Consider the following 10214-nt stretch of genomic DNA (forward strand, 5'->3'; position numbering starts at 1 on the left):
TTTTAGGGAATTTTTCATCCACGGAATCCACGTTTTAGGGAATTTCTCATCCACAGAATCCATGTTTTAGTGAATTTCTCATCCATAGAATCTATGTTTTAGGGAATTTTTCATCCACGGAATCCATGTTTTAGGGAATTTCTCATCTCACTCATCTATCACGGAAGGTTTGATCTGTTGTTTCCAAGCTTCCTCTATGGTTTGCCGCCAGGGAGTCAGTTTAAATTGGTGTGTTGGTGAGGCCTGGGGGGGGGTGGTATTGGTCAATACTTTCAATGCCGACATCCCATAATATCATAGACAGAAGGGACTTCTGATGTGGCATAAAAAAAAATTTATATGAATGTATTTGTGGCTTTTGTGTACTGTTGTGAATGTTGGGTGTACCACGTATGTAATTCCTGCTGCTGTAGACACATAATAACTCTGATATCCCAACCGTAAACCTCGTCCTGAAGAAGCCGAATCAACCGCAAAACTTGGTGGACAGGGCCGTGGATAAGGAGGTACCACCGGTTCAGTCACATTTTTTTCAAAGAAAAAAACGGATGAGTTTTTGTCATCCGTTTACATCTGTTTTTCATCCATATACATCCGTTTTTGGTCCATTTACATTTGCTTTTTTTATCCGCTTACATTGGTTTACATCTATTTTTCATCCATTTAGATCCGTTTACATCCATTTTTCATCCATTTGTGTCTGTTTTCATCTGTTCACATCCATTTTCATCCATTCATGGATTTACATTCATTTTCCATCCGTTTACATTGGTTTGCATCCGGTTTTCATCTGTTTGTATCCGTTTGCATCCATTTTTCATCCGTTTACATCCATTTTTCCATTCGTTTTTCATCCATATACATCCATTTTTGGTCCATTTAACATTTGCTTTTCATCCGCTTACATTGATTTACATCCATTTTTTATCCATTTAGATCTGTTTACATCCATTTTCATCCATTTGTGTCTGTTTTCATCTGTTCACATCCATTTACATCCGTTTTTGGTCCATTTTGATCCATTTATTGATTTACGTTTATTTTTCATCCATTTACATTGGTTTACATCCGTTTTTCATCTGTTTGTATCCGTTTACATCCATTTTTCATGCGTTTACATCTGTTTTTTCATCTGTTTTTTCATCCATTTTTCATCCTTTTTTCATCCATTTACATTGGTTTACATCCATTTAGTTCTGTTTACATGCATTTACATCCATTTTTTATCTGTTTATATCTGTTTTTGGTCAGTTTACATCCGTTGACATTCATTTACATCCGTTTGTGGTCCATTTACATTGGTTTACATTTGTATTTCATCCACTTACATTGGTTTACATCCATTTTTCATCCGTTTAGATCTGTTTAGATCCCTTTACATCCGTTTTTCATCAGTTTATGTCTGTTTTCATCCGTTTACATCCTTTATTCATCTGTTTTTTCATCCTTTTTTTATCCATTTTCATCCGTTTTTGGTCAGTTTTTCACCCCTTTACATTGGTTTACATCCGTTTTCATCCATTTAGATCCGTTTACATCCGTTTTTCATCAGTTTATGTCCATTTTTCATCCATTTAAATCCATTTTCATCAGTTTACATTTATTTTTCATCCGTTTACATTAGTTTACATCCGTTTAGATCCGTTTACATCCTTTTTTTCATCTGTTTGTGTCCATTTTCATCCATTGACATTGGTTTACATCCATTTAAGATCTGTTTACATCCATTTTTCATCCATTTATGTCCGTTTTCATCATTTTACATCCGTTTACATCTGTTTTAGTCCATTTTTCATCCGTTTTCTATCCATTCACATTGGTTTACATTTGTTTTCCATCTGTTTGCATTAGTTTACATCCGTTTCTCATCCATTTAGATCCATTTACATCCATTTTTCATCGGTTATGTCAGCTTTCATCCATTTTATATGTTTGTTCATCCATTTTTCATCCATTTACATTGGTTTAATCCATGTTTCATCTGTTTATATCTGTTTTTCATCCATTTATGTCCATTGTCATCAGTTTACATCCATTTACATCCATTTTTGGTCAGTTTTTCATCCAATTACATCCATTTTTTATCCGTTTACTTTGGTTTACATCCATTTTTCATCCGCTTACATTGGTTTACATCTGTTTAGATCAGATTATATTTGCTTTTCATCAGTTTATGTCCGTTTTCATCCGTTTACATCAGTTTTTTCATCTGTTTTCCATACGTTTTTCATCCATTTACATCCATTTTTGGTCCGGTTTTCATCCCTTTTTCATCCACTTACAGTGGTTTACATCCATTTTTGCATCCATTCATGTCCATTTTTATCCAGTTACATCCTTTTTTTCATCTGTTTACATCTGTTTTTCATCCATTTACATCCGTCTTTCATCCGTTTAGATCCATATACATCCATTTTCATCCGTTTATGTTCATCAGTTTACATCCGTTTACATCTGTTTTTGGTCCGTTTTTAATCTGTTTGCTTCCATTTTCATCTATTTACATTGGTTTACATTAGTTTTTCATCCATTTACATTGGTTTACATCCATTTTTCATCCATTAGATCTGTTTACATCCATTTTCATCCGTTTATGTCTGTTTTCATCAGTTTACATCCTTTTTTTTTCATTCGTTTACATCTGTTTTTCATCCATTTACATTGGTTTACATTAGTTTTTCATCTGTTTACATTTGTTTACTTCCATTTATCATCCATTTAGATCCATATACATCCATTTTTCATCCATTTATGTCCATTTTTCATCAGTTTACATCCGTTTAGATCCGGTTTTGGTCCATTTTTCATCCATTTGCGTTTTTCATCCGTTTTTCACCGTTTATCTCAGTTTTCATCTGTTTACATCCCTTTTTGGTCCATTTACATCTGTTGACATCCCTTTTTCTCCTGTTCCTTTTTTTTTTGAGGAAGAAAAATAGGATTTTCTTCCGTTCTAAAAAACGTATGTTACCGGATGCGGAAATTAACGGATGTAAAAAAAGATGTTCATCCGTTTACATCCGCAAGTCCATAGAAATACACGGGGGCCCGCTTTTCATCCGTAAACGGACAGATGAAAAACTGACCTACAGAACGCCCGGTTGAAAGGGACCCTATTGTGTTTGTTGACATTAAAATTCCTTTTAGTGTTTTTTTCCCAAAAATATGTATTTGATAAACAGCTAAACAAATATCGTGCAATATTAAAAAAAAAAAAAAAGCAACTGCCACCCTTTTATTCTCAAGGGCCTTGGATTTCAGAAAATATATCATGGTTGGGGCCAGGGGCGGACTGACAACTCATGGGGCCCCCAGGCAATAGGGGATCATGGGGCCCCGGAGTCCTTGCCCAAACTAAAAAAAGCCTATGAAAAAGGTACCAGGGGCATCTCATGGGGTCCCCTACTGACCCCGGGCCCTCAGGCAGTGCCCGAGTTTCCAAATGGTCAGTCCGCCCCTGGTTGGGGCAAACAATGAAGATTTTAACAAACAAATTCTACAAAAATTCCCCAGCGGACAATTAGTAATGTTTCGGATAAGATTGCATCGTGTATGTCGTTTGCTGGTTTTATCCGGAGTTGCCCTTTAAGAGACAAGACCGCGCAGGGTAGAGAAGCAGCGGAGGAAACCTCAGGGCTCCGGGGGAATCAGTCCTTCAAAGAGTACAGCTGAGTCATCACGGTGATGTGTTTCCACCAAAAGAAAACAAATCAGCAGCTTACAGAAAAAAAAAGGCGGCCGTAAAACTCGTCGTTCTCGCATGATGTCGGTTCCATCGTGTCTTCTCTGCAGAGGTCCCTCTGGGTCAGAATGATGGAATTTGCTGGGCTCCGAATTGTAAAAAATTAGAAGACGGTTGTGTTCATAGATCTATCTGTTTTCTATGTGGCATACGAGGTCTTCTTCTTCTCATGGAGCCTCTCCTCCCACCCAGGTCTTCTTCTTATGGAGCCTCTCCTTCTACCCAGGTCTTCTTCTTATGGAGCCTCTCCTCCTACCCAGGTCTTCTTCTCATGGAGCCTCTCCTTCTACCCAGGTCTTCTTCTCATGGAGCCTCTCCTCCTACCCAGATCTTCTTCTTATGGAGCCTCTCCTTCTACCCAGGTCTTCTTCTCATGGAGCCTCTCCTTCTACCCAGGTCTTCTTCTTATGGAGCCTCTCCTTCTACCCAGGTCTCCTTCTTATGGAGCCTCTCCTTCTACCCAGGTCTTCTTCTTCTTATGGAGCCTCTCCTTCTACCCAGGTCTTCTTCTTATGGAGCCTCTCCTTCTACCCAGGTCTACTTCTTATGGAGCCTCTTCTCTTACCCTGGTCTTCTTCTTTTTATGGAGCCTCTCCTCCTACCCAGGTCTTCTTCTTCTTATGGAGCCTCTCCTCCTACCCAGGTCTTCTTCTTCTTATGGAGCCTCTCCTCCTACCCAGGTCTCCTTCTTATGGAGCCTCTCCTCCTACCCAGGTCTACTACTTATGGAGCCTCTTCTCTTACCCTGGTCTTTTTCTTCTTATGGAGCCTTTCCTTCTACCCAGGTCTTCTTCTTATGGAGCCTCTCCTCCTACCCAGGTCTTCTTCTTATGGAGCCTCTCCTTCTACCCAGGTCTACTTCTTATTATGGAGAGTCTTCTCTTACCCAGGTCTTCTTCTTCTTATAAAGCATCTCCTTCTACCCAGGTTTTCTTCTTCTTATGGAGCCTTTCCTTTTACCCTGGTCTTCTCTTCTTAAGGAGCCTCTTCTTCTACCCTGGTCTTCTTCTTCTTATGGAGCCTCTCCTCCTACCCAGGTCTACTTCTTCTTATAACGCATCTCCTTCTACCCTGGTCTACTTCTTCTTATAGAGCCTTTCCTTCTACCCTGGTCTTCTTCTTCTCATGGAGCCTCTCCTTCTACACTTTTCTTCTTCTTCTTCTTCTTATGGAGCCTCTCCTTCTACCCAGGTCTACTTTTTCTTATAACAGATCTCCTTCTACTCTGGTCTTCTTCTTCTTGTACAGCCTCTTCTTCTACCCAGGTCTTCTTCTTCTTATGGAGCCTCTCCTTCTACCCAGGTCTTCTTCTTCTTATGGAACCTTTCCTTCTACCCAGGTCTTCTTCTTCCTATGGAGCCTCTCCTTCTACCCAGGTCAACATCTTCTTGTTGAGCCTCTTCTTATACCCAGATATTCTTCTTCTTATGGAGCCTCTCTTTTTACCCAGGTCTACTTCTTCTTATGGCCTCTCCTCCTACCCAGGTCTACTTCTTCTTATAACGCATCTCCTTCTACCCTGGTCTACTTCTTCTTATAGAGCCTTTCCTTCTACCCTGGTCTTCTTCTTCTCATGGAGCCTCTCCTTCTACACTTTTCTTCTTCTTCTTCTTCTTATGGAGCCTCTCCTTCTACCCAGGTCTACTTTTTCTTATAACAGATCTCCTTCTACTCTGGTCTTCTTCTTCTTGTACAGCCTCTTCTTCTACCCAGGTCTTCTTCTTCTTATGGAGCCTCTCCTTCTACCCAGGTCTTCTTCTTCTTATGGAACCTTTCCTTCTACCCAGGTCTTCTTCTTCCTATGGAGCCTCTCCTTCTACCCAGGTCAACATCTTCTTGTTGAGCCTCTTCTTATACCCAGATATTCTTCTTCTTATGGAGCCTCTCTTTTTACCCAGGTCTACTTCTTCTTATGGAGCCTCTCCTTCTACCCAGGTCTTCTTCTTATTGAGCTCTCCTTCTACCCAGGTCTTCTTCTTATGGAGCCTCTCCTTCTACCCAGGTCTTCTTCTTATGGAGCCTCTCCTTCTACCCAGGTCTTCTTCTTATTGAGCTCTCCTTCTACCCAGGTCCTCTTCCAGACTCCCTCTTGTGTTCAGCACATGACTGTCTCATCTCATTCTTACCGCCCTATATATCCTAAATGTTAGCCTTTATGAACCAGTGAAACAAGTTAATTAGCATTTGAATAGAGAACGACCATCTTCTAAATTCTAGGTGGTAGCTAATATATATTTTGGTATTTTAAAAAATCACTAAAATAGCCATCCATGGCAACACAGGTAGAAGAAGCTGCACTCTTGCTCATTCTTTTTTTTTTTCAAAGCCAATAAACTTTATTGCCAATTGTAAGTTGCTGAGCCTGACAGTTCATCTAATTCCTTCGATGCATTTCAACCCAAGAGGGGCTTTGTTTTGATATAAAATGTGGAAAGTAGATGCAAAACCTTCCTCAATGGCATTTATTTTGCTTAGTCTTTAGCAATTCTTATTCTTTTATTCCTTTTTTTTTAAAAAGCCGTATCATTAAACTCAGGACTGGGACAAGGGGTGGGCAGGAGGGGCAGCTGGCCTGGACACTGTGGTATTGTGTGAGTTGGGGGGGGACCATGAGCAGATTTGGGGAGGGGATTTGTGTTGGAAGGGGGAATTTGGGGAGCGGCAGGGGCTAAGAATTGTTCTAGGAGGAGAAAATTGTTGAGTGATGATTTGAGGGTGGGAGAGGATTTGCGCTTGGAGGAGGGATTTGGGGGGGTTTGTGCTGGAAAGGTAATATGGTGGGGGGGTGTAAAATCCTTGGTAGGGGGTGAATTGTGCTAGTAGGGATGATTGGGGAGTATTTGTGCTAGGAGTGGAATTTTTTTTTTGGGGGGGGGGCTGTGCTAGTATGGGGGAATTTGGGGAGTGGCAGGGGCTAAGAAGGAGTAGAAAATTGTTGAGTGATGATTTGGGGGGGGGAGAGGATTTACGCTTGGAGGAGGGATTTGGGGGGGGGGTTGTGCTGGAAAGGTAATGTGGTGGGGGATGTAAATTTTTTGGTGGGGGTGAATTGTGCTAGTAGGGATGATTGGGGAGTATTTGTGCAAGGAGTGGAATTGTTTTTTTTTTGGGGGGGGGGGTATTTGTGCTAGGATGGGGGATTTGTGTTGGAAGGGGGAGCGGCAGGGGCTAAGAATTGTTCTAGGAGGAGAAAATTGTTGAGTGATGATTTGAGGGTGGGAGAGGTTTTGCGCTTGGAGGAGGGATTTGGGGGGGGTTTGTGCTGGAAAGGTAATATGGTGGGGGGTGTAGAATTCTTGGTGGGGGTGAATTGTGCTAGTAGGGATGATTAGGTAGTATTTGTGCTAGGAGTGGAATTTTTTTTTCTGGGGGGGGGATTTGTGCTAGGATGGGGGATTTGTGTTGGAAGGGGGAATTTGGGGAGCGGCAGAGGCTAAGAATTGGTCTAGGAGATGAAAAATGTTGAGTGATGATTTGAGGGGGGAGAGGGTTTGCGCTTGGAGGAGGGATTTGGGGGGGTTTGTGCTGGAAAGGTAATATGGTGGGGGGTGTAGAATTCTTGGTGGGGGTGAATTGTGCTAGTAGGGATGATTAGGTAGTATTTGTGCTAGGAGTGGAATTTTTTTTTCTGGGGGGGGGATTTGTGCTAGGATGGGGGATTTGTGTTGGAAGGGGGAATTTGGGGAGCGGCAGAGGCTAAGAATTGGTCTAGGAGATGAAAAATGTTGAGTGATGATTTGAGGGGGGAGAGGGTTTGCGCTTGGAGGAGGGATTTGGGGGGGTTTGTGCTGGAAAGGTAATATGGTGGGGGGTGTAAAATTTTTGGTGGGGGTGTATTGTGCTAGGAGTGGATTTTTTTTTTTTTGGGGGGGGGGGATTTGTGCTAGGATGGGGGATTTGTGTTGGAAGGAGGAGCAGCAGGAGCTAAGAATTGTTCTAGGAGTAAAAAATTGTTGAGTGATGATTTGGGGGGGAGAGGATTTACGCTTGGAGGAGGGGACAGGACGACTGCACTGTATTAAGGAGAGGATGAATGGGGCCATTTATTGTGAGATTTTCAGCAACAACCTCCTTCCCTCAGTCAGAGCATTGAAGACGGGTCGTGGCTGGGTCTTCCAACATGACAACGACCCGAAGCACACAGCCAGGAGAACCAAGGAGTGGCCCCGTAAGAAGCATATCAAGGTTCTGGAGTGGCCTAGCCAGTCTCCACACCTAAATCCAATAGAACATCTTTGGAGGGAGCTGAAACTCCGTGTTGCTCAGCGACAGCCCCGAAACCTGACAGATCTAGAGGAGATCGGTGTGGAGGAGTCGGCCAAAATCCCTGTTGCAGTGCAAACCTGGCCAAGGACTACAGGAAACGTCTGACCTCTGGAATTGCAGACAAAGGATTCTGTACCAAATATTAACACGGATCTTCTCAGGGGTTCAAATACTTCTGTTCAGCCGTGCGAGACAAATACATTCTTTACAGATCATACAATGTGATCTCCTGAATTCTGTCCTCAGAGTGGGAATCCCCTGCAATGTGAATGTCAGACCCTCCATGATGGAGACGTGGGAGAACTTGCAGAATCGCAGGGGGTTCAAATACTTCTGTTCCTCACTGTATATATACAGTGGGGCAAAAAAGTATTTAGTCACCACCAATGGTGCAAGTTCTCCCACTTACAGAGATGAGAGAGGCCTGTAATTGGCATCATAGGGAGACCTCAACTATGAGAGACAAAATGAGAAAACAAATCCAGACAATCTCATTGGCTGATCTGGAAAGAATTTATTTGCAAATTATGGTGGAAAATAAGTATTTGGTCACCTAGAAACAAGCAAGATTTCTGGCTCTCACAGACCTGTACCTTCTTCTTTAAGAGGCTCCTCTGTCCTGCACTCATTACCTGTATCAATGGCACCTGTTTGAACTTGTTATCAGTATTTAGGCCTCATGCACACGGGGCGTTTTTGCAGCCGCTTTTAGGGGCGTCGGGCATTTTGTTTTTACTGCTTGCAAATGTCCCTCCGTGTTATCCTATGTGTCTGTGCACACGTAGACTTTTAGAAGCTGTAGCTACCGTTGAATTCTGTTGAATTGTTACATTACCATTCAGATACATTTGGATCATTGACTCTTAGATTGTTTATACATTGAGAATTGATACATAGTTTATGTGGATTTTCAGCATTCATTGTCCTGCTTTTTCTATTGCTGTTCAGTAGCAGTAGCGTTTACCCGTGGGTTTTGGTCAGGTTCTCTTCCTCCCATGGGGTTTCCCTTTGAGGAAGCCCCACCTAGTACTTGGGTATGCCTTGCTTCAGCAGGCCTCCTGAAGAAAGAGGTCCACCCAGCTTCGCCTGGGTCGACCATGAGTACCCCAGTCCTTGTAAGGAGCTTTTCACCCCAGGGACCAGAGTCCTTTCTCTTCAGACCATGTGTACCTCTGTGCACTTTTTTTTTGTGTGCTTTAATTTTGTGTGCTGACTATTTGGTGTTAAGTTTTGTGAGTGTGTTTCACTTTTGGTTAGGTTCTCTTCCTCCCATGGGGTCTCCCTTCAAGGAATCCCCACCTGGTACTTGGGTAGGTGTTTTTTTTGTGAATGTATTTGAGGAAGCCCCACCTAGTACATGGGTAGGGCTTGCTTCAGCAGTCCTCCTGAAGAAAGCGGTCCACCCTGCTTCATCTGGGTGGACCATGAGTACCTGTCAGGAGCTTTTCACCCTGGGGACCAGAGTTTTTTTTGCGTGCTTCAATTTTGTGTGCTGACTTTCTGGTGTTAAGTTTTGTGAGTTTGTTTCACTTTTGGTCAGGTTCTATTCCTCCCATGTGGTCTCCCTTCGAGGAAGCCCCACCTAGTACTTGGGTAGGCCTTGCTTCAGCAGGCCTCCTAAAGAAAGAGCTCCACCGGGCTTCAGCTGGGTGGACCATGAGTACCCCAGTCCTTGTAAGGAGCTTTCCACCCTGGGGATCAAAGTCCTTTCTCTTCAGAGGAGGACCATGTGTACCCCTGTGCACGTTTTTTTTATGTTTCAATTTTGTGTGCTGACTATCAGGTGTTAAGTTTTGTGAGTTTGTTTCACTTTTGGTCAGGTTCTATTCCTCCCATTGGGTCTCCCTTTGAGGAAGCCCCACCTGGTACTTGGGTAGGCCTTGCTTCAGCAGGCCTCCTAAAGAAAGAGCTCCACCGGGCTTCAGCTGGGTGGACCATGAGTACCCCAGTCCTTGTAAGGAGCTTTCCACCCTGGGGATCAAAGTCCTTTCTCTTCAGAGGAGGACCATGTGTACCCCTGTGCACGTTTTTTTTATGTTTCAATTTTGTGTGCTGACTATCAGGTGTTAAGTTTTGTGAGTTTGTTTCACTTTTGGTCAGGTTCTATTCCTCCCATTGGGTCTCCCTTTGAGGAAGCCCCACCTGGTACTTGGGTAGGCCTTGCTTCAGCAGGCCTCCTGAAGAAAGAGACCACCCGGCTTCAGTT

The sequence above is a fragment of the Staurois parvus genome, unplaced genomic scaffold (genome assembly GCF_062004578.1).
Source record: "Staurois parvus isolate SC_StPar_1 unplaced genomic scaffold, SC_StPar_1.0 ptg001265l, whole genome shotgun sequence".
In the NCBI taxonomy this organism is placed as follows: domain Eukaryota; kingdom Metazoa; phylum Chordata; class Amphibia; order Anura; family Ranidae; genus Staurois; species Staurois parvus.